At 49.0% G+C, this 24,133-nt stretch overlaps 1 protein-coding gene across 4 annotated transcripts in view; it reads left to right on the top strand.

Annotated features, from left to right (window-relative positions):
* PXYLP1 (2-phosphoxylose phosphatase 1) overlaps nucleotides 1-24,133 on the top strand; it is a 91,018-nt gene that overhangs the window by 19,136 nt on the left and 47,749 nt on the right. Inside the window, exon 3 of one of the 4 annotated variants that reach the window (XM_075546832.1) lies at nucleotides 1,280-1,499. The exons of the other annotated variants lie outside the window; for them this stretch is intronic. The gene's annotated coding sequence lies outside the window, so the exon portion shown is untranslated. The remainder of the gene's footprint in view (nucleotides 1-1,279; nucleotides 1,500-24,133) is intronic. 4 annotated transcript variants of the gene reach the window in all.

The following is a 24,133-nucleotide window of genomic DNA, read 5'->3' as shown; positions in this document are numbered from 1 at the left end:
TGGCCGAAAGTGGACTGTGGCCCATCATGTTGGTGTTTTTCAGACAGATCTCTCTCCAGCCTTCTTCCACTGTGGCTCTGGGTGGACTCCAACCTTGGAGTCATGGTGGAAGGTCAGAGGTTACGGGGAGACTACATTAGCAATCAGGTCACCCAAGGACATAGCGCCCGGTAGTGCCAATGCAGGTGGGCTCAGACTTACAAGGGGGCTTCAGATGTTAGTGGGAAAATTCTAGGCTTTTTTCATTTTTCTAAGAAGCTTTGGAGCCTCTCCCCACCCCCATGATGGAATTTATGCAAGGGAGCTACAAAGGGTTTGTGGGGAAATGGAGTGAATAGATGCTGTAATTTGGCTACCGGGTTGTGAAGCCTTGTGGTATGTTGTACATTGGTTCTGACACAAGTCAAATACCTCTTTGTTCTGGTGACCAATAGTATTTCCATTCTTCCCCCGACCCCCAAAACTTTTCATTGGGAACCAGGTGGGGCTTTACCTAGCTGATCATTGTTTGCATTCAGCGACTTAAACAATGTAGCCAACCTCCCATCGACTTGCCCTGTCTCCCCCTCTGCCCCAAACGCACACTTGTTTCTCCGTTGTACTTTTGTAGGACGTGCACTTCCCCTTCCTCCAGGCTGACACCCGCCCTTCCCCTAGCCCAGGGTATCCCATGCGTGCCACTCTCCCCTCCAGCCCCTGCTGTGAGGGGCCTTTGAGTTGGCTCTGGCCCCTTGTGACCTTATGCACAAGAGCAGGAAGCCCTGCCAGCTCACAATTGTGCCTGTGCTTGAGCACATAGTTGCACCCACTGGGTCAGGACCTGTCTCTTTGCCACTGCCCGCTACCAAACATGATGCCCTTCTCCAGGGACTGGTCTCTCCTGACCGTACCTGCAGACTGTGTAGGATGAGTTCTCACCATCCTTACCTCTAAGGAGTGCTCTCTGGTCACACTTCTTCCAGGATGGGTCTGTTTGTCCTGTGGCCGTCCATGGCACTTTCAGTATTCTGCAGCACCTCAGTGAAATGCATCATCTTTTCTTCAGTCGTCTTTATTCAGTGGCCATCTTTCACATGCATGTGAGGCAATGGAAAATACACTGGCTTGGGTCATGCACACCTTCGTCCTCAAATTGACACCCTTTTCAATACTCTAACGAGGTCCTGTGCAGCAGATTTATTTAATGCAGTGCATCTTTTGATTGATTGTGCATCCAAGCAAGACAAAGTCCTTGACACCTTCGCTCTTTTCTCCCTCTATCTTGTTGCCTACGGCCCAGTTGTGAGTCGTCTGGACACTGAGTTGCATTCTTCATTGAAGACTGCAGCCCATGTGCTTCATCAGCAAGTGCTTCAAGTCCTCCTCGCAGCCAGCCAGGTTGTGTGTCGTCTGCATCCCACAGGTTGTTAATGAGCCTTCCTGCAGTCCTGGTGCCACGCTGTTCTCCAGACAGTGCAGCTTCTCCGATGACTTGCTCGGCTACAGATTGGACAAGAATGGTGAGAGGATTCGACCCTGATGCGCACCTCTCCTGATTTTAAATCACGCAGTTATTCCCTCGGTCACCAAGTCTGTGGTTTTGGCATGAAAACATTTTCTTGATAAAAATATAATAGTAACAGTGGGTTCATACAATATTTGACCTTTTGCTTTTGACTAATTCACTCAGCATAAGCTTACTGCCATTGAGCCGATGCCAACTCATAGCGACCCCGTAGGACCGAGTAGAATCTCCCCTGTGAGTTTCTGAAACCGTCCCTCTTTGCGGGAGTAGAAAGCCCTGTCTTTCTCCTGAGGAGTGACTGGTGGTTGGAACTCTGGCCTGGCAGTGATCAGCCCAGTGCATCACCACTGTGCCACCAGTGATCCTGCACTGTAATGGTCTCCAGATCCACCCGTGTCCTGAGGCGTTTCACAGCTGTGTCACTGTTGAACGATGCCTAGCCTGCGGTGCGTGTTTGCGCCATCACCTGCTTATCCGTTCTTCCACTGGCCGGCAGTTCCATCTTCTTGTGGTGGGTAGTGCTGTCGTGGACATGAGCGTGCTACTCGGTTTGTGCTGTGCTCTTTATTGCTGTAGGATGCAACCAGGGAGCACTGCTGCTGCTGGATCATTTGTCATTTCTATTCCCATCTGTTTAAGGCAGTGCCATACCACCTCCCAGCATGGTTGGTTGGGCTTTGTTATCAACTCTGGGCTAAGTAGGTGTCCCAGAGTTGCTGTGGCCTGTGACCATGCGCATTCCTTCATGTGCTTGTTTGCAGGCCAGATGTCTTCTTTGATAAAATGTCTGTCCATGTCCTCTGCCCATTTGTAGACTGGGCTGTTTATTTTCTTGTTGAGGTATTGAAATTTTTTCCAGAATTTAGCAATTACTCTCTGCCCAGTGTGTCACTGTATGATTGCCTTTTACTATCGGTGTCTTTGTAAATCCAGTCTTCATTTGTCTCTGGGCCTGTAAACATTATAAATGTCACTCTTCAACATCAGTGCTCTGCTTCTCCAGGTACACGCATGTTATATAACCCCAACCAAATCAAAACAAACCCGGACTGTGCAGTTTGTTAAAACCTAGAATATATCATAAGTCAGGGGCTACTTGTAATAGCTCAAAGATCACAATTAAACAAACTTCTACATTTCACACGCTAACACTTTACCTTCCTTAGTAGACTTGCTTAGAAACTCACTGTTAGCATGGTAATACAGAGTAAGTGCTTCATTAGCTCAGGTTTCTAGAAACTGTAAAGAAGGATAATGGCCTTGCATTTCCAAACGCCCTTGCTTCCCCTCAGTTTCTCACTAAATACCATTAGACTTGAGGTGTGTTGTTCCATTGCAATTTTAACCTAAGCTGGATCAAAGTTTAGAATCTTATAACAATTTTAATCTCCATTACAAGGAAGTAGGACGAGAAAACAGCTCTGATCCCTTGCTAAATGTCTGCTATTATGCTCTTTGCTCTGATTTTGTTCTGCCCATCTCTTTATTAGCCCTGATAGCTTTGCTGGGTAAGTGTTGGACTGTTGACCACAAGTTTGGGGGTTCAGACCCACCAGCTGCTTTTCAGGAGAAATATGAGGCTGTCTGCTCCCAGAAGGATTTACAAAGCCTTGGAAGCCCCGTAGGAGCCCGAGTGGCACAGTGTGTTACATATTGTTCTGCTAACTGCACAGTCAGCAGTCCAACCACCAGCCACTCGGGAGAAAGATGAGGCTTTCTACTCCAGTAAAGAGTTACAGTCTTGGAAACTCACAGGGCCCTTCTGCCTGCCCTCTAAGGGCAGGGCATCGACTCGATGGCAGTGCGGCTGGGTTGTGGTTTGCCATGGGTCAGGGAGCTTGCTTGCTTGGATCCTACCCTGGGAGTCCCTGGGTGGTGCACACATGAGCATGGGTGCTGACTGAGAGGTGAGAGGCTTGGCAGAGAGTCCAGGGCAAATACATCCAAAAACCCCACAGAGCACACTTCTTCGACACACTGCTTGTCAGGAGTCAGCCAGCTTGATGGTGGATTTGTGATGATTGAATGGAAGAGGGATTTGCTCTGTCAACTTTCACAGTCAAAAGTTGAAACACACACACACACATTCAAAATATTGTAACCTAACTCCAAAAGTAGAAGGGGGAAAATCCACTTGCTGGTGGCTGGTTTTGTCATTTTATGAGAGACAGGAGCTGAAAAGATAGCTGGGAGCTCCTGTTAGGGTAAGAATCAGAGGTTGAGGGCCACTGACTTGATTGGGACTCTTGGGCTTCCATGTGACAGGGAGGGACTGCCCCATAGAGTTTGCTAGGCTGTAATTTCCCTCGGAGTGGATGGCCAAGCCTTTAGCCGCTGGAATGATTATCAGCCGACAGGAGGTGGCTGTGGCAAGCGGCGGACTGCCTGTGGCTGCTCACCTGCATGGCCGGGCTCCCGCCACCTGCTGACGGGTGGAGTACTTTTCTCGAGTACTTTGTGAAGCACGGAGTTCTTGCCACCAGCGGTAGCAGGGACAGCTCACCACACGTATCCTGGGGCACCCACCCACATCCATCACACAGAGCCCTGGGTTTGGGGAAACCTCTGTGGCCAAGTGTGCTCTAAGCCTGAGTCATGTCTCATTGGCAGTGCACTGCAGAAAAGGTCCCGGTAATATTGTAACGTAGACGTGCATGTCCCAGGAAACCCCAGTGACCAGGGACGGAGGTGACAGCCTGGGCTGTGCCATATTCCCACCCTGTGGCCGGGAGTCTGAGAACCCGTGTGCTTTTGTTTGTTCTTAACTTAAAAATATATTTAAAAAGAAGACTTCTTACCATTCGCCCCTTCATGCTTCCCTACTGCCATCCCACCCCACGGTCCCATCAGCCGAGTCCCATGCTTTCCTTGACGTTTTAAGCATCTTTCCATTGATGCAGTTTGCTTGGGAAAGACAGGGAGCATCAGCTGTATTTTAAAAGTGGCTGTGGGGGGAGTCAGTCATGCCAACATCTTAGGTTTTTTAAAGTAGTACCTTAGAACGGCAAAAGTCATTCTAAAATAAGAATGCCAGTGTCAGGTGTAGAGGCGCCACAACCCCGAGAAAGAGGAAGGCAGCGCGGGGCGTGGAGCAGACGCCGGCGCGGTGCCGGAGGTGCCTGTGAGAACCAGAACTGGGCCAAGGGAACGCCTCACCCAGGCTGCTCCGGGCTGGGAGCCATCAGCTGTGTGGACGAGTGTCTCCCTTCAGCCGTGAAAGACCTCAGGGACAGAGAGGGAGGACTGGGCAGATCACAGATGAGGCTGTACAAGGAAAAAGAAAATGTCAGGGGCTGGGGAGTTGGAGGGACCCTAATTTTTAAATATCAGGGATTTAAAAATGTCAAGTCTTCAGATTACCTGCCCCTTTGGGGAGAGAAAGAGTGGCCAGATGCTTCTGGGTGTGTGGGGGGCCAGAAACGCCCTGGGGAACGCTCAGCAGTGCAGTGGGTCCCCAGTGGGGCACAGACGAAAGTGAGCGCAAAGCCTGGCTGTCAGCGGTAGAAACCTATCGGAGAGCGGGTCCTCTCTCTCGTCCTCCGGGAAGAACTGTGCTTCTCGGTCGACAGCACGTCAGAGATCCTCAAGGGCTCGAATCATATTCCTTTGAAATGTTGTTTGAGCTTTTGGCAACAACAAGAAACAGGAAAGGGCAAGAGCAAGACAGTCGGGTAGAAGGACCACGTTCTACCTCAGCAAAATTCCTGTCACCCAGTCCTTGCTGTCATGGAAGAATGGGCAGCTGCATTGTCATTCTGAGAAAGGATTCCTGGGCAGCCTCCCTGGGCTTTCCTTGTCCAAGGCCGTTTCTCTGTTTCTTAAAACTAAGACAAGTGCATTGCTGGGAGAGCTGGTACGTTTGTCGTGGACCCAGCTGGTCTGCGCTGGAGCCCCAGAAGCCGCCCCTTGGGACTCACCCTCAGACAGAAGTGTGCCACCCGAAGGGATAGGAAGGCTTGTTGCCTGCCACAACGTGCAAGCCCTTGAAAACATGGAAAGTGAAGCCAGCCACTTGCAAAGGGACCCAGGCAGCATGATCTCACATGGAATAGGCAGGTGTACAGAGAGGGAAGGAAGACGGTGTGGTTTGTGATTTTTTTTTTTTAGGCATTGAGTGTGTGTTAATGGTGGTGAAATAGTCTATAAAATGACAGCAATTATGATAGTTCATAGTGAAACATCATCAATGTCATTAAAGTGGAGATACGGAAGTTGTATTGGCACATGATGGTTTCACCACGCACACGCGTGCACGCACACAGACACATGCTGTGGTCCATGTGAGCTCAGAGGTCTTGTGAGTGGACCGGGAATCAGCAGCAGCCGAAGGTCGGGGGCTGTGCAGAGTCAGACCTGAGCAAGCTGCCACTGATCTTTTGAAACTTATAATTTTGACTGGATGTGCTGCCATCGCTGCATCTAAAAAGTGATGGCACTGCCGTCAGATGACTGACTGGGAATCGTTTTCTTTTAGAACAGTTTGTTTGTTGTCAAGCCTTCCCCAATCATAAGTCAGCTCAGAATTACCCACATTCCTTGTTCTTAGCAGAACCCAGGGCTGGGAGGCATTCACCCCCTCCCTCCCTGCCTGGGCCGCTGCCTGGCTCCACCCACAGGGATCTGGGGAGTGGTTTTTGGGGAAAGGCTTGCTGCTTCTGGACGAGATGTGCAGGATGGCCCCTCGTGCCTCGGAACGTTGCCAGTGTGGCCGGGATGCTGAGATTGTGGCCACCCTTGGGTGACCCTTCAGGAAGCCCATGCAGGGTGGGACAGAGCCGGAAGTACCTGGCTGTGCGGGCTGCATCCCCTCCCTGGAGCTGCTGCCCTGATGCCAGGACTTGCTGCTGCAGGAAGGTGAGCCTCTTTGAGGGGCTGAGGATTTTCTTTTACCTGCAGCCAGGGCTGCTTCCTGGTCTTTTTAGATACAATTTTTAAAGTGCGAAAGAACAGCTGGCAGCCCAGGGAGCGGTGGGACACTGCCTGATGGGACTCTAAGACGTGTGTGCTCAAATTCATCCCAGCCCATAGGGGCGCCCCCGAGAGGGCCATGCGCTTTCCTGTCAGCGCTGGGTTCCCCTTGGTCAGGGTGGGGTGTGCCTGCTTTAACCTAGGACAAATCACAGTGGCTTAGTAAAGTTGTCAGGTTGATTTTTCTTTCCCACCAAAATGTTAGTGGGTCGGCAGTCAAGGAGATGGGAGGCTTTGCTACAGCGGGGCACCCACAATTCTTTGCTATCCTTCCCCCAGAATGTAGAGGCAGAGTATGAGAGCTGGGAATATGCTCCCCTCTGACCTGAAATTGTACATATAACTTTCAGTCATAACTCATGGGATAGAATATGATTGCATGATCGCAGGTAGTTGCAAGGGGGGCTGGGAAATGGAACTGGGTATCTACGCAGTCAGTTAACATCCTGAGGGCAGTCAGAAGTGCCTGTCACATTGTATGCCCACTACAGTGAAGGGCAAGCATGGCAGGGTCAGTGCCAGGACAGTCAGGGGAATGGGATCCGGTGGTATTTGAACTGGGCTTCAAACCAGTACCATCTGTTTGACTCCCTGCTGAGAATTTGCAGATTCACTCCAGATAGACTGAATCTAGGGATCTTGTTAAAATGTAGATTGTGATCCAGTATGTCTACAGGAGCAATGCAGTTTCACATTAGGGCTTAGAACCAGAAGGAACTGACTAGACATTTTCATTTACAAGACAAGGAGGAGGCAGGGTGAGTACCATACACAGGGTGAGTATTAAAACCATGATTGAGAATGAGGGGGATCAGAGCAGAGCCCCCCCAAACCCATTTGTAGACAATGGGACATCCCCTCACAGAAGGGTCACAAGGAAGAGATGAGTCAGCCAGAGTGTAGTCTAGCACCAATGAAACACACAATATTCCTCTGGTTCCTTAAGGCTTCCTCACCCCCAATTATCATGACTCCAGTCCTGCCTTTCAGTTCTGGCTAGACCGGAGCATGGACACTGGTACAGATGAGAGCTCACGACACACGGAATCCAGGAACAGGAATGGGAGTAGTGATACCAGGAGGGTAGGGGCAAGGTTGAAAGAGGAGGGAAGGAAGAGGGAACGGATTGCAATGATCGACACATAACCACCAGCACCCCTCCTCCCCAAGGGGAATGAACAACAGAAACCATGGGGAAAGGGAGACAATGGTCAGTATAAGATATTAAAATAATTTATAATTTATCAAGGGGTCACGAGGGTGGGAGAGGAGGGAGGGAAAAACGAGGAGCTGATACTAAGGGCTTAATAGAAAGTAAATGTTTAGAAAGTAATGATGGCAACATGTGCAAATATGCTTGATACAATTGGTTACAAGATACAATTGTTACAAGAGCCCCCAATAAAATGATCTTTAATACTTAAAAAAAAACCCATGAGAGCAATCACTGCTAACACTTCTTGAGTGTCTCCTAATAGGATGCAAGTACTGTGCCGTGTGCTGTCTGCGTATTAAGCCGGGGACACTCAGCCAGCCTGTGAGGTGGGCTCGGTGCCTGGAGGAGCAACTGTGGTGCAGGGAGGGGTGGGTACGGGCTCCAGACGAAGCCTGTTGACCACGGGTCCACTTGCTTACTGGTTGAGGGAAGACTAGAAATGAGATGGGAGGTGTGGGTTGTGGCAGACTGAGTCCCTGGGTGGTTCAATAGTTGACCCACTGGCTATTAGCTCAGAATTGGGAAGGTCAAGCCCACCTACAAGTGCCTCAGAAGAAAGGCCTGGTGATCGACTTCCAAAAATCAGCCCTGGAAAACTGTTCTCTCAAACTCGCTGTTCTCCCTAACACACTGGGTGGCAGTTGGTTGGGGTTGGGTGTGCAGTAGTGTTACTGATGGCTTGGGCCCCTCGCAGTCAGGAGGTGGCTGCCACAGCTCTGCATCCCTGTGCCACCCTCCTCTTCAGGAGAGCACAGGGGCAGAAAGTGCCCTGGGACACCGTGTTCAGTGGGGGCACACCAAATGGGGTGTAAGTATCCTTTCAGGCTACACCAGAAATGGTGCCTGCCAGCTGAGACAAGGAGGACTTATTGGCACAATGTAGGGATATTTATCCTGGCCAGACTGTACCCCACCCCTGCTCTGACCTGGAGACCTGGCCGTTCTGTGCCCACAGGGGCTGGTAGGGGAGGGGTAGGTCCTTCAGTGGTTATGTTGTCTGGCTCCCTTGTTGGTGGAACTTTGGGGGTTCAGGGGTTAGAGGAGTGAGAGCCTCACAGCCTACAGTGGAGCAGCACACCCAGACAAGGTGAGGGCTGCCCAGTTGGGGGGGGGGTTGGTCATCTCTAGGCAGCGGCCTTCCCCAGTGCAGTGCTCTGGCTTCTGGCTTTCTGCAGACCAGCTGTGTAGCTGTTGCAGTGGTGCCTGGACAAACTCAGGCCTCTCATCTCCGTCCCACCACCTTGGCATGCATGCGTACACACATACACACACACACATATATACACACACACGCACACACACTCACATACACACATGCACACACACACACTCAGTAGTAGTCCATGCAGTCCCTGTGGTTCATTCTACTCACTCTCTAAGAAGCAAGCTGAGATGCCCCAACTCAATCTGCTCTTCAAGACTGAGCTCCAGTATTGCCTCCGTCCCCCTTCCCCACGAGGTCTGGTGTGTTGCTCCACCCTGGCTTTTCCTGTCGCAGGCTCAAGGGACTTAATAGTCTACTTCTCATGACGTCACTGTCCTGACTACCTGTGTTAGGCAGGGTTCTCTAGAAAAACAAACCAAGATACTTACGGTTATTTTTGAGGCTAGGTTTATACAGCGAGAAGAAATATAACAGCTAATTAGTCACACGGCAGTACAGAGGGCTCAGCTCAACTCACTTTCGTGGAACAGTTAATATACTAGAAGTCCTTTGACTCATGTGGGCTGCCAGGTCCAAGGTCAAGGTAGCAGACAGTGGAGTCCTCCCTTGGGCAAGGCTGACAGTCTGTCCACAGGTCAGCAACAGTCAGTATCTTAGGAGATTAGCAAAGCAGGCCTGGATGGGATATTGAACTCAAGCAATTCAAGGTGACAAGATCCACCAGCCTCCAGCGCAAGTGTAGTGTGCACCAGCAGCATGGGGAAGCAGGTCTTGAAGGAGCCTCAAGCTCTAGCAACAGGATCCATGGTCCATGGGTTGGCTTGGCACACAGGTTGAGGCAGACAGCTAGCTAAAGCAGCAGCACACTGATCCAATCCCCAGAGAGCAAAAGAGACAAGAGGGGGGGGGTGTCTTGCAGAGCCACTTATCTCTCTGCCCTCCAATCAAACTGTGACCCGACTAATCCCACATGTTACTGTTGGCTAGGTTGGCACAAGAGACCCAACTGTCACACTATGAGCTGCCCTATTTTTATTTTCACTTCTTTAAACTTTTTATTTCAAACTTAATCAAAAGCATAGAGCATCATTCCATGAATCCTCAAGGATCCATGACCCAGTGTGTTAGTCTGGGTAAACTAGAGAAACGAATTCATAGACATTCATATAAGTATAAGAAAGAGGTTTATATACAAGAGCAATGGAATATTGAGAAAATATCCCAACCCAGTCCAGATCAAGTCCATAAGTCCAATGTTAGCCCATATGTCCGATATCAATCTATAAAGTCCTCTTCAGACTCACGAAGCACATGCAATGATGCCGAATGCAGGAAGATAACCGGCCAGTGGGTTGGAAGTCTTGTGGATCCAGTGCCGTTGTAAGCATCTCAGCGCTGGCAGGGGTCTCCATGTGGCTTCTCCACCTCAGGACACTAGAGTAGTTCCATGTGTTTTGTCAGCTGCTGTGTCTCCCAGGGTGTGAGCAGAGAGAGAGAGTCTCCTGCCTCCAAAGAGGACATACCCGGAGTTCCCAGAATCCTCAGGAGAAGACCATGCCCACACAGAGGCCTCATTGGCTATGACCTGATTGACAGACTAGACTCCACCTCTTCACTCTTAATCCTCTCGAGTCCCAAATTGACACCAGGCTATATACTACCACACCCAGCTTCAGCACTTATTAGCATATGCCAGGCTTGTGTTTTATTTTCCTAGAACATTCTAATGCTAAACCTGGTCTCAGATCATTGCTCTTGTAAATCCAGCCGTAATTTCAGCTGAGCTGCGAGATGGCAGAGATCGAGAATTACTCATCTTCTTAGAGTGCTAGGATGGTATGGTGCCTGATACACACTGACCCTGGGGAACTGTGTGAGATGGAATGAATGAGTTGATTTCAACCTTGAGAACCAAGCCTACACGTGAACTGGAGAACCCTCAATGTGAATAGCTGCCTTGAGTTGTACATGATTTCTTATCACTGGCTAAACTTAATCACCTGATTGCAAATAGCCAGAGGGACGTCTGGGAAATATTGTGTCCAGCTGGGTGGCTAACACAAAGGCAGTTCTGCTAGAGGAAGGAGAGACAGGTTCTGGGGACAGGGCTTTGGGTGCCAGAGATTCTCGGGGTACTCTCGAGCCCGTCTGCCATTCATCAGACTTCATGGTTGGTTTATTGTTTGTGTCTTTGATTTTACAATTAAACTCCACTTTGGGGTGGATTGCAAGAGGGGGTGGGGGGACAGTATTAAGATATAGCTTGATTTGGTTTTAATTGCAATTATGGACTTGAGGGTTTTGTGGGGTTTTTTTATTAGAAATATATATATATATTATATATAATATGTAACTCTATATTATATATTAACCTAGGCCAAAATGATTAGGACTGAAAAATCAAAGTAAACAATACATCTAAAGCATCTCTTTAGTACTACCTTTCTCTTGCTGGTAATGGTATTTTGAGCGCATGAATGAATTTTAAGTGAACGGACACCTTCCTTTGAGCAGCCGTGACCGTGTTCAAAACTCTACCCTCCATACATTCCGGAGAGACCCTGAGATCAGGGACTCTCATGTGACACGTGGCATTGTTAGCAGTTGGGAACGGCCCTCTGTGTACTCTGAGACACCCTGAGCCCAGAGACTTGCATTAGACGCGTGGACGTGTCAGCGAGTGCAGAGTGAAAGCAGGCCCAGGCTTAGGACTTGGCAATGATAACCTTTGAAACGGGTCTTTCTCTCTTCCCCTAATGGCATGGTACTTTCCCTAATGGCATGGTAACTGTCTACTTCCCGGGACTTTTCCCTACTGCTCAGCTCTGCTATACAGTTGGATTGAGCTAGCTGGTTCTTTTGTTTATTTTACTTTGGTTCATTTCGGGTTTTGCTGCTTCATCGGGAATCCAGAGTAATCTTTCTATTTCCAGGCTTGAGACATTTTTGCCATGTGGGTTTGGCACGGTGGGACGTGGCTGGCTTCAGGGGAGCTGTGGTGACGGAGCTGTGCTGTCTGCAGCGTGTCCGTGTTTCACAGAACTGGGTCTGCATGTGGGACCGTCATGAGCCAAGCACCCTGTTCCCATGAGAGATGTTTGGGGCTCAGGTGAGGGGAGCGCCCCCTGGTGCCCCCACCTTGCGGGTGCAGGCCAAGTCTCCCCTGAGTCTGCTCTGCTGGGCCAGCATCCTGGCTGTCACTGCAGGATGCGGACAAGGCTACAATCCAGGGGGGTTGTTACAGCCGACCTTGGGGGTTAGGTGAGCTCCGGTGGAGGAAGATGAAGAAAGGAAACCCAAGGATTGGGCGACTTCTTTTGGACCGGAGGTGGAGATTGCGTAGCCCAAAGCCTTTCTGCCGTGTGCAGTCCAGCGGCTCACTGGCTCGCTCTCACACAGATTGCCTCCAGCTCACTTGGAGACATTTTCTTTCACCCAAAAGGAAAGCTCACACCCATGGAGTCATTACCCATCTTCCTGCCGGGGCCTGGGGGTCTGGAGACCTGGGATTGGAGCTTGCTGGCTAATGACCCTTCCTCCTGGGATGGGGCCCTACTGAAGCTGGGGTGGCTCTTACAGGCTGGAAACCCTGCGGGGAAGGCGGGCCATGACTGCTGAGGCAGCACCCCCCAAAAGGCTCGCTGTGGTGGAGAAGCCCCAAACCAACATGACTGTGCACGTGGCTGCCTGCCTGGGTGATTAGGGGGTGGCCTGGGAGGAGGCAAATGCCAGTTGCCAGGACTTGGAAATGTGGGCAGAAGCTCTGTGCATGTGCAGGGAAAAGGATGCTCCTGTTGAGGGGGCTGCTGGATGGCCCTGGTGCCGGGGGCTGGCCAACACAGGCTTCCCGCCTCTCCCCTTATGATGCCGTCTGCACCACCAGCCCCCCTGCTCTGGCACACTCTTACTCCAGTCACAGGGAGGGAGGGACCAGGATCCTGGGTCCGTGGTCGGAGAGCACACCGAGAACAAGTGGCAGAGCTGGGAATGGAAGAGGAACGCGCCCTTCTCCAGAGCGCCCTGTCCACACGCCAGGGCCCCCAGTGCCTGCCGCTGGGGAAGTGCCCCTGTGGCAGAGCCACCCACCCGTGTGAACACACGCACACCACTTGTTCCTAGCTCCGGCTGCAAACAAAACCTTCTTCCAATCGATGAGAATTTTGGATTCTACCATTTCTTCTGGAGCCCTGGCAGCACAGGAAGCTACACGCTGGGCAGCGACTTGCAGCAGTTCAAAGCCACCATCACTCCGTGGGAGAAAGATGAGGCTCTCCCATGAAGAGCTGTGGTTCCAGACACCCCCAGGGCCAGGCCTGCCCTCTCCTGTAGGCTTGCTAGGCATTGGCATGTACGTAATGGAGGAGAGAGAGGGAGCACTATTATTTAGCTATCAAAAAAAAAAAAAACCAACCACAATACAAAACCTGGCTGACATTTTTGAATGTTCTGGTGAATCAGACTCCAGAAGAAGGCTTTTCCTGTACCCCCCACCTCCCATGTGCACACCCCTCGGCTGTGATCGCAGACATCACAGTGGCGTTTGCATGAGTGGACGCTGGCCATGTAGGAGGTTGACCAAAAGAGAGTCAGATGGCAGGGTGTCAGACCCCAGGACCAGGAAGTGGGCACAGTGGCTGTTCCTAAATGGAAGCCCGTGTTGTCAGATGAGAAGCCAGAGGCAGCAGTTTGAGCATTAAAAACAGTAAGACCGCTACAGGGGCCCAGCCATCTGGCGGAGCCTGACACGTCCTCAGTATTTTAAATCTGGAGCTAAACATAGCTCCTTTTCCAAAACGCACTCTGCAGGGACAAAGTAGATGTGGTAGGGCTTTGCCCATGGTGCCTGTCGATGAAGATATGGAGATCAGACTCTAGTTTCAAATTCCCTGATAAAAGATGAAAAATATATTCTCGCTATTGTACCACTTGCTTGTGTCAGACTCCCCAAACACTGGCTTCAAAGAGCAACTCGCATCTTGCTCACAATTCAGTAGGTTGGTTGTGTGGGTCTTTTGGTCTGGGCTGAGACTTAACCTGCTGGGTGAGGCCCGGCTGGGGTGGGGGGCGGGGGGGTCTGTCCAGGCTCCACGTGGCATGGCTTCTCGTCCTTTAGCTGGCTAGCCAGAGCATCTTCTCATGTGGTCACAGTGTTTCAAACACAGCAACAGAGGACAAGCCCCACGGCATAAGCCTCTGTCTGCAACACATTTGTCATTTCCCTGTTGACAGAGCTCAGCATCTGTGGAGGAGAAGAGCACACGAGCCGTGGATATAGACAGGCACGGACAGACAGGGCTAGTCCTGCAGCAGTCAGCCATGCCATGCACCTAAGCCTCGGCTCAGCAAATAGCAGCCCTTTCCACCCACGGTTCCCAAGCTAGATTCAGAAGACGATGTGGGATGAGGGATATCATTGTTGAGGGAGGCTGGCCCTTGGCCAAAAACAGAACCAGAAGGATGTCTACCTATGGTTTATTGATGATGCAAAGACCATGTGGATCATAACAAATTACTTCTCAAAGAATAGGAATTCCAGAACACTTCATTGCGTCTGGACCAAGAGGTAGGACCAGGGGTCACTGGTGGAGTAAACTCCGGAGAGGTGTGTGTCATGGTGGTTTCGGCATTCTTCTTTAAGCTGTATGTTGTGCAGATATCCCAAGGAGCTGGACTAGCAGCAGACAAGATCACGATAAGCAGACAAAGGCTGAAGTCGTCCAGGTTGTCATTTTACAGAGATCCACAAGATGCCACGAGGAGGGCTGCAGGTGCCTAACACGAGCCAAAACGTTTTCAGTTGCCTCATATGAATGAGAAAGCTTCATTTGCATACAGCTCAATGAAGAAGAATTTGAATTCTGGCTGACAAGGAATCTGGAATATGCCATGGACTTCCAGAAAAATGAACAAATCTGTCTTAGAAGAGGTACAGTCAAAATGGTTGCTTGGAAGTGTGGGTGGTGAACTTGTGAGCTTTAGGCGTGTTGCCAGCAAGTCCCAGTCCCTGAGGAAGGACATCATGCTTGGTAAAGTAGTGGGTCAGTGAGAAAGGGTGACCCGCCAGGAGATGAATTGGCTATGGGTGCAACCGTGATTTCAAACACGAAGATGGCAAGGAGGGTGCAGGACCAAGCACGCTTCCTTCTGTTGCGTACATGAATCCAGACCTACTGGGCAGCATCTAATTATCCACCTGAAGAGCTCCGAAATATGTTGTGACTGAGCCCCACATGAAAGGCAGTGGCAGGTGCAACCATAGACAGCAAACTGGGCAGTTTCAGTGGCTCTGCTGTCAGCCACTGTGATGGAAATCTCTGGAAGGTGGGAAGCAGGAAGTGGTTGAAGAGCCAGAGCACTTGCCCACAGCACTTAGCTGGCCCAGCCTAGAAGAAAGCTCTCGCCTCCTACAACCTTGCCCCTGCTGCTTCTGGTCCCTAGGCCTTGGAGAGCTCCATGTTTCTGCAGCTGTCTTACCCCATCTCTCTGCTTGCTCATGCAATCTCTCTTACATCGAGAGAGCGAGCCTTGGTGCATAGTGGGAAAGCACGAGACTGCGGATCAAAATGTCCGTGGTTCCATTGGGGGGTACAGAGGAGGTTGTTCCTGGAAAGATTTCCAGTTTGGTCACCGGGGTCAAAGTCAACTCGATGGCAGTGGACATGTATCAAAAGGAGTTGACTCAGGATACACCCTGGACTCATCGGCTTTATTATCACCGGCTTTCACGCCATCACATAATTTCAGAAGTCTTATTTAAATCAGTGCAAATTCTTCTGAATCACTTTAATCAAGTGTGGAAGAGATGTTAGGCATATTCTATCAGGGGACGAAATTCTATCTGTGAACCCGTGAAATGTAGAGTACACGGTGGGCATTTCACTCACACGGGAGAACAAGCGGAGGGAATGAAGGACTAAAAGGCATTAAGAAAGTTCAAAACTTAGCAGAACAATTCCACCGTGATGGCAATAGTGGTTGCACGTCGGGCTGCTAACTGCAAGGCAACTAGTTCAAAGCCACCAGCTGCTCATCAGGAAAAAGATGAGACTTCGATTCCTGTAAAGAGTTACAGTCAGAGAAGCCCACAGGCGCAGTTCTACCCTGTCCTGTAGGGTCACTATGAGTCAGAATCGTTTCTACGGCAGTGAGTTTGGCTTTGGTTTCTCAACATTTAAACATAGCCCTCTATCCTCTATGCTCTGCCCTCCCGTCGCTGAGCGTTGGTCATACGAGTGGAGGCCCCTCAGCCCTGGGCTTCAGCTCTCCCTTCCCGGCCCCATCGGAACAGCAGTCCTGCTCCCTGGGCTGCATGGTCGCATTTTCCTAGACCATCTAAATAACAACCCTGTCCCCTTTGGCCCTGGCAGGCCCTATTCTTCTATCCCTTGGGCATGGTAACCCTAGTCCCTCAGTGCCCCTGGCAGCCCTTGAGAGTGACCCCACATTCTGGAAACCAGTTGGCAAAGATTCACCTCTGAAAGCCAGGAGGCAGTGGGCCCTCTTTGAAATCCGGAGGATTGTGGCCCCACCTGGTCAAGCTCCTGCCAGTGGGTCTGGTCGTTTTCTTTTCTTGGACAACAGATAAGCTCCTTTGGCCAGTCTCTGGCCTGTAGAATTCTAAGAAAGAGCACTCTGTCCTTTCTTTGTCTGCCACATCCAGTCTCAGCTGACGAGGTTTCTGCAATGGCTATTGGTTGGAGCTGTCAACAGCAGGCTTAATCTCTTGATAAAAGATTGCCTGACCAGCCGCTGGACCTTGAGTGGGATCCCTGGCTTCGTGGCTGTCCAATGAAAAGGGACCCAGAACCACCATGTATTTAATTTAGTACCTCAGTGGTCCTCTTGCATTAATGACAGGTTTTAATCTGACAGGCAAGGATCTGCACTTCTAAGAAATGGTACAGGAAATTTCCCCAAGCACTAGCCCCTATGCTCAGTGTAAACAGAGCTCAGTCATTGAGAAATCGATCTGTACAAAGCAGCATCTCATGGACTGCAGCTCACAGTTAGACTGTAGGCCCATCACCTCTTTTAATCAACAGTATCTTAAGTCCTGTGTCACTGGATAAATTGTTGTTGTTATCAATGTCATCACTTTACACCCCAGCAGGATGATTGATATTGGGGTTTTTTTGTGTGTGTTTGTTTGCTTTTTAATGTTGTTTTTCTGCCTTTTGTTAGTTTGGTTTTATTTGTGTCATAATATGACTGACAAAGTAAGCCAGAATCATTCATAACTCGTGGACAAGCAGATAGATTCTAGCCTCAATCCAAGACCAGTTAGTCTGATAACATGGCCCTGCTCACTACTCACCTTCCTGAAATGATTCCTGAAGATAAAGGTGTACAGCAAAGTGTGGTGGAGAAAGCAGTGGTCGGTGGCTATTAATTGGAATAGTGTCTGGTATCTTAAAGGCTTGTATTCAAAGAAGCAGCCATCTAAGTGAGGAGTCAACTAAGTCCAAACGGAAGAAGCACACGAGCCTGTGTGATCCGAAGATGGTGATGACGATATCCAAATACGATGAAGGGAAAAGGATCAGCGCTTAAATGGTGAACACCAATGTGTAGAAGGCTGTGGAGGACAGTGGGAGCCCAAATCCATCTGCAGAGTGCCTCGTTAGATTAAGCAGATCTCTGGCCACAGGGGAGGGACTCCAACAGCTGTACCATCAGACAGAGATGATTGTAAACTTTATTATGGTGGATTGTACCATGGTGTAATAGGATCTTTGGTCAGTTGACCTCCATATTTTTTCTTTAAATGTTTTGTTCTGAATTGAGTGAAGGTTTAGAAAGCAGATCCTCAGTTTTACATCCAACAACCCATACACATTTTGTTTCAACTCATCCACTGCAATCCCCTCAATGTAATATCATTTATCCAACTTCTCCTGATGTTTCCTGTCTTTTTTTAAATCGTTTTATTTGGGGCTCTAACAGCTCTTCTAACAATCCACACATCAATTGTATCAAGCATATTTGTACTATGTTGCCATCATCATTTCCAAAACATTTTCTGTTCCAGCCCTTGGTATAAGCTCCTCTTTTTTTCCCCTCCTACCCTCGTGAATCCATGATTAATTATATATTGTTATTATTATTTCATATCTTACACTGTCTGTTGTCTCCCTTCACCTACATTTCTATTATTTGTCACCTTCAGGGGAGCAGGAGGTGGCCTATAGTTGACCTCCATCTTCACCCAACCTGAATTTGCTCTAGGCTCAAATATTTCTCGCTTATTCCATGTCAGAAATTTCTTCTCTGGCTTTTTAAATATCGATGGTGGTCTTTCCTTTCTTACTCTTTATTTATATTTATATGTTTGTTTCTTTCTTGCCATTTTATTTTTGCTTGTTTTTTTATTGTCTCTATTGGGTTTCCCAGTTTGTAAAGCACAGAAGTAGATGCTTAGAGGTGATAATTGATGCAGTGGTTCATCAGAGATGTGGAGGGCCGGTGAACGGTGGGGAGGGTGAGGGGAATTAGGGAGCAAACAATGGATGCAGGATGGGGTGGGAACAGTAGAATTGATTGTGATGATGTATGTACAACTCATTTTAAAAACCATTTACTCATGGAAGTGCATGATATGTGAATACCATATCTAGAAAACAAACAAACAAAAAGCAAACTTGACCAATGGTTACTGTGGGTGAAGGAGAAAGAGCTGTTACTTAGGAGGCATCGAGTTTATGTGAATGGTGGTGGAATAATTTGGGAAAGGATGTCAGTAACAGTTGTATAGCACCCAGTATGATCAATGGCATTAAGTTATACTTGTAGACGTTCTTGAATTAGAGAATGTTTTCTTGTGTGTATTTTTGCCACCATTAAAAATACAAGTGCATGAATAACAATGAAAACAAGGAAGAAGAAAATGTTCTAGAATTGATTGTGGTGATGATTGTCCAACTCTTCTTGATGTGATTGAGTTCCTGAATTGAATGGCCTATGGATGATGCGCCAATAAGACTGTTACAACACAGAACAGAGCAATTGCCTGACCTCATCCTGAGTGAGAATTCTAGGGCATGTCGCACAACAGAATTTTCTAAATCTTTAAGTTCTTCCATTTTGCCTAATTCATTTTTGCATCCATATTTTTCCCTCTGGATTTTACTAGAAGGACCAATGAGAAACCATGCAGCCATTTATGATCTTATTTAGACATCTCTTTTGCTAAATATCTAAGTTCATCAATTACAAGTTCTACCTTCCACCAGACTTTTAAAGAAAATCCATACAAGTTACTTGCCACTGCGTAAAAAGCATGCCCTTCGTCCACTGTCCAGGCCCGGGTTCATCATTCTCTTTCCATGCCTCACCAGGAACCTTTAACACCCCAATTCCTCCCCACCTTCTACGGCTATTGCTAGTACCATCTGTATTGTCTAGGATGATAGAGACTCTCTATAATGTTCCTAATTTCTTCTGGGTTTTCTTCAGAATTGCCTCTGACATTTATAATTGAACCAACAGTCACTTCAAGGTAATGTGGGCTTTTTACTCTTAAACCCACCTGCTGCCGTTGAGTTGCTCTCACCTTCTATTGGCTCCTAGTGATTCTGTAGGACAGCAAAGAACCACTACTTTGGGTTTCCAAACCTGTACTTTTAGGCACCTGAAAACTCTTGCAGGTCCTTCCCAGTACCCAGTTCCAAAACTGCTTCTCCATGTTGGTATCTGTTAGGGCAATATCTCACTCTTAGCCCCAGATTCTGTCTTGGTTAGCTAGTGCTGTTACCTTGGAAATACCACAAGGGCATGCTTCTACAAATAGAAATTTATTTCCCACAGTTGAAGAGCCTGGAAGTCCAAATTCAAGGTGCGAGCTCTAGCGGAAGGCATTCTCACCCCGTCAGCTCCTGGATGATATTCATGCGGCTTGGCATCTCTTCTCCACCATCTCTGCCTGCTAGCTTGTGCTTAATCTCTTTCTCTATCAAAAGAGATGGACGCAAGATTCACTCACACTAAACATGAAAAGGATAGCCTATTCCCAAGTGGTTGTATACCCACAGGCACAGAAGCTAGGATTTACAACACATAATTTAGGAGGACACAATTCAATCCATGACAGTCTACTCTTTGGCCCCCGGAAAGTGATGTCCTTGCGCCTTTGCGTTAGTGGTCGTCGGGGTATTAAGGATCCTAGGTGACAGTTGGCTTACACTGTGCTCAGTAAATGGAAACCTGAGGCCCTGGGAGGTTTCGAACAGCTAGAAGGTCCTGGTTCCTGGAGGAGTGGGCTGGATGTTGGCTGGCAGGCACCTGCTGAGAGGCTCTCAGCTGCAACACTGATGCGCCACCCCAGGGGTGTATATTTTTAAAACATTGTGGCCTCTGTTTCCAGGGAAAGACTGTACTTATGTGTTTATCCCGTGGGGACTCAGGCAGACCAGAGCTGGCCCAGGCGGGAGGAAGAGCCCGTGACTCGGTGCTAGAGTAGACCAGCCTCTAACATCATGGGATCCGTCGGAGCAATTGTAGGGTTATAGTAGATAGAGGCCATTGTAAAGTCATAGGACATAGGCGAGAGAGTGAAATAAAGGAGTCAGACACTTTTTATGTAGCATGGTCACCCCCTGCACGGCCATGATCTCAGCAGACAGGTCCGCGCAGAGAGCAGGAGGAAGAGAGAGCTCCTCCAAGGCCTATATATGCTTAGGGGCATTCAAGCCCCCTTGATTGCAGGTACCACATTCGTCACAGGATGGGCTTGTATAATAGGCATACGCGTCCCAGGAAGGGCGTGCAGTAGGGGTGTACATGCAATAGGAACGGGAGGGATTAGGGGTACACATGTGACAAGATGGGTGGACCCTAGACTCAAGATGGCAGCCTAACCTTGGTCGTCCTTGAGCTGGCTAGACCTTTACTCTGGCTCTCCATGGAGACCATCACTATCCTTATCAGTACGGTGTGAGCCGCACCTGCCGTGGACCAGACAGTAGTCTGATTGCCCTGGGTGGCTACTGTCTTCAGGGAGATAACTTCTAACCAGTTTGCTTCCAAGTGTGCTACAGTTATTTACGATGTGTTGCAAGTAGTGTTCTAGGTCTGACTTATATTTTGGGGAGACCATCTGGGGAGAAACCTTTCTGTATCCCACAATCCCCCCTTTTGTTTCATGTATTATATTCAGAAGAGCCACAGGGGCAACATGGTTACTTTCTATACATTGAAAGCTGTTAAGGCATATTTAGTGACGATATTAATGTAGCCAAGCCAAAAATTCAGGCTATGCAGACATTTTGAATCACAGGCTTGGAGGGTAAAGCCATCCCCAGCCCATCTCCTATTGGGAGAAGGTCCGAGAGAGGCAGGATGTGGCGGCGGGAAGAGATGGAGCAAATAGGACTGTCTGCTTCTACAGGGAGACAGAATCAACCATGTGCTCACTTTAAGGCAGCACAGCTGTAAGGCGAGAATCTGTGGAAATGATATTTAACACAGGAAAATGTACTTGGACTGTATCTCTAACTTACCAAAGTGGTGGCTTTCCTACCGTGGCATACCAGCTTTCCAGAGTCCCTGTGCATAAGTTAGGTAGTAAGTCCCCTATTTCCCTGAGTGTTAGTTTCCCACAGCTTGGTTCTTTTCCTGTGATTTGCCATTCAACCACCAGATGAGCGCTGTTGAGGACATCCTCAAGGTCAGTGATGCAAAAGAGTGGGCAGTGGTCACAAGGAGACCCCTCAGCAAGGAGCTAAGCTGCAAGGGTGGAATCGAGCTGCCAAACTTAGTGCTTTATAGCGGGCATGGCGCTCATCAGTATCAAAATGGCATCATCATTGTCTCTGTGGCTCCTCAAAGCCTCCATGCAGAAGGCTCCCCGGCTGCCCTCACAGTCTCCACGCCGAGGGACGAGTTCCAGTTTGAGAAGAGGCTTATATTTAGAATCCCATCCACCCTCAATCACCTGAAGCATCTGTCTGCGTGGTGACAGGAATGCCAGCCGTGTCGCCAGGAGGAGCTTTATTTTGTTTATGTGGTGGACGACATCGCTTGTATTTCTAAAGTTGGACTATCTTGTGTACCTGGTATGAATACCACTTAAGCAAGGTGTATTATTTTGATGAGCATTGCTGTGATATGGTTGGAGTGTATTGGCCAGGGCTTGGGAACTTTGGTGTCTGTTCATAAGGGATGTTGGTCTGGAGTTTTCTGTTCTTGTGTGGTGTCTTATCCTGGCTTGGGCGTGGAGTCTTAAAACAAGTTCAAGAGCTTGCTGTCCCTTTCGGTCTTCTAGTAGGAGCTTAGATGGGCAAGTGGTAGCCAAAGGGGTGGCGGCTGAAGGGACCGGCCCAGCACTCAGTGGAAGGTGTCAGATTGGGGTCTCTGTGTTAATGGAGCTGTCTGTTGGTCTCTAGTCACTGGACAGAGGTGCGCGTGGTAAGCGTGTTGTCCTAGGCGCTGTTGGTAGAGCCGCTGTCTCTGTTGTCACTCTCTCTCTATTGGTCTGACAGGTCCGGTGCAGAGGGGTTTTGAGACACCCCGACATGTCTGTGGAGAGTAGGGGAATGGAAACCCAGGGCTCCTCCTTCATGCCCAGCACGATTCTGAGCTGCATTTGTATATCACACAAGCCATCCAATGAGGAGAGCCCTGTGCAACCCTCACCCCCCAACAAATGGGCTTTTACCTGATTTTGTCGATGTAGCTCTGACGGAGATTATATTTGAAAAAAAAGGTTCTGTTTCAGAAATCAGGTTCAAACTTTCTGTCATAATCTGCCTATTGCTTAAAAGCCTATTCTAAAGAGATTATGGTTTTCATGTTCTACTTAAAACCCCCAGTGAGAGCCAGAGATAACCTTGATGTCCAAAACTGTGGGGGTAAAACACGAGCAGCAGCCGCTTCCTTGTTTTTCTTAGAAGGACATTCAGAACTTGCTCCACGACCCAGTTCTTCGTTGTCCAGGTTCTGGTTGTCTAGCGCTGCAAGTGGGTGGCTTTCACACATGCCGACACATAGACGTCTGAATTATGAGAGCCGGCTTGAGGGGAAGCTTTCTCTGTTCGTGCTGTGGGAAGGTCCTTAAATCCTTTCAATCCCCGTAGATCTGGAATTTGGGAGATCCCCATGTGTCTAGGCATCTATCTTCCTTGGGTTTAGGGGAATCTGAGTGCAAGGACCCGAGTCCACTCCTGGCTCCTCTTCTTGAGGGCAGTCAGGTCCCTCTTCCTTGTGCGCATCTTTCTTCTACCTCCTATGACATAAAAGGTGTTACTTGAGGAAGGACCTGACTTCATTTTTTGGGTAAGGATGATGGCTGGAGTAGGATGGGGTTTGACTACAACCCTCCCTAATCCTGCGCCCTTCGTGTACAGACATTAGGATTCATGACGCTTGGCACGAAATGGATAATTACATCAGCTCACAAATGGAGGCCAACCACCTCGTGCTGGGAACCATGGCCTGACCGGTTGGCATATATTTTAACCACGAAAAGGCCTCATTCTGCAGCACACGCAAGTCTGTGTTTTCCAGAGCTCTCGGGTGGCCTGAGAGGGGCCCTGGTGGCACAGGGGTCGAGCCTTCAGCTGCTCCCTGAAAGGTCACTGGCTTGACCCCACCTGCCACCCCACGGGAGAAGCATGCGGCAGCCTGCTTCCTTGAGAGGAAACCCGGGAACTCTGTGGAGCAGTTCTCCTCTGCCACATGAGGGCCCCGTGGGCTGGAATTCGCTTGATGGCAGTGAACTTTGGGGATGTGGTTTGAATGTTGCAAACAGTTAACCTGCTTGGCTGCTAAACTGCAAGGTTGGTGGCATTGGAGTTATGCCACAAGGTCAGCAGTTCAAAACCACTAGCCACTCCTCGGGAGAAAGACATGGCTTCTATTGCCGTTAACAGGTCCAGGTTTGGAAATTCACAGGGGCAGTCCTGTAGGGGAGCTGGGAGTTGGCATTGACTCGATGACAGTGAATTTTGGATTGTTTGTTTTTTTTTTTAATAAAGATTCACAGTCTTGGAAACCCACAGGTCTACCCTGTCGTGGAGGGCTGCTAAGAGTCAGAAGTGGTCTGATGGTCATGAGTTTGGTTTGGCTTTAGAGGCATGTTGGGAGATAAATTTATTTATCCTCTGAAAAATTAGCCATTGGAAACCTTAAGAGTTACTGGTAGAAGCTCTGTGAATGTGGCCCTTGGACATCCATCAAGCCTGGAACTGAGCCCATCCCCAGCGCTCAGCTTGAACTTGAAGAATAGAAATGAAGTAAACAGCTGTGCCGGGGGCAGTACGCCCCTCAGCAGAATCAGCCATAGGAG

This window comes from Tenrec ecaudatus, chromosome 4 (genome assembly GCF_050624435.1).
Source record: "Tenrec ecaudatus isolate mTenEca1 chromosome 4, mTenEca1.hap1, whole genome shotgun sequence".
Classification (NCBI taxonomy): domain Eukaryota; kingdom Metazoa; phylum Chordata; class Mammalia; order Afrosoricida; family Tenrecidae; genus Tenrec; species Tenrec ecaudatus.
Note: the sequence above shows the minus strand (reverse complement) of the source record. Positions and strands in the feature narration are given on the sequence as shown.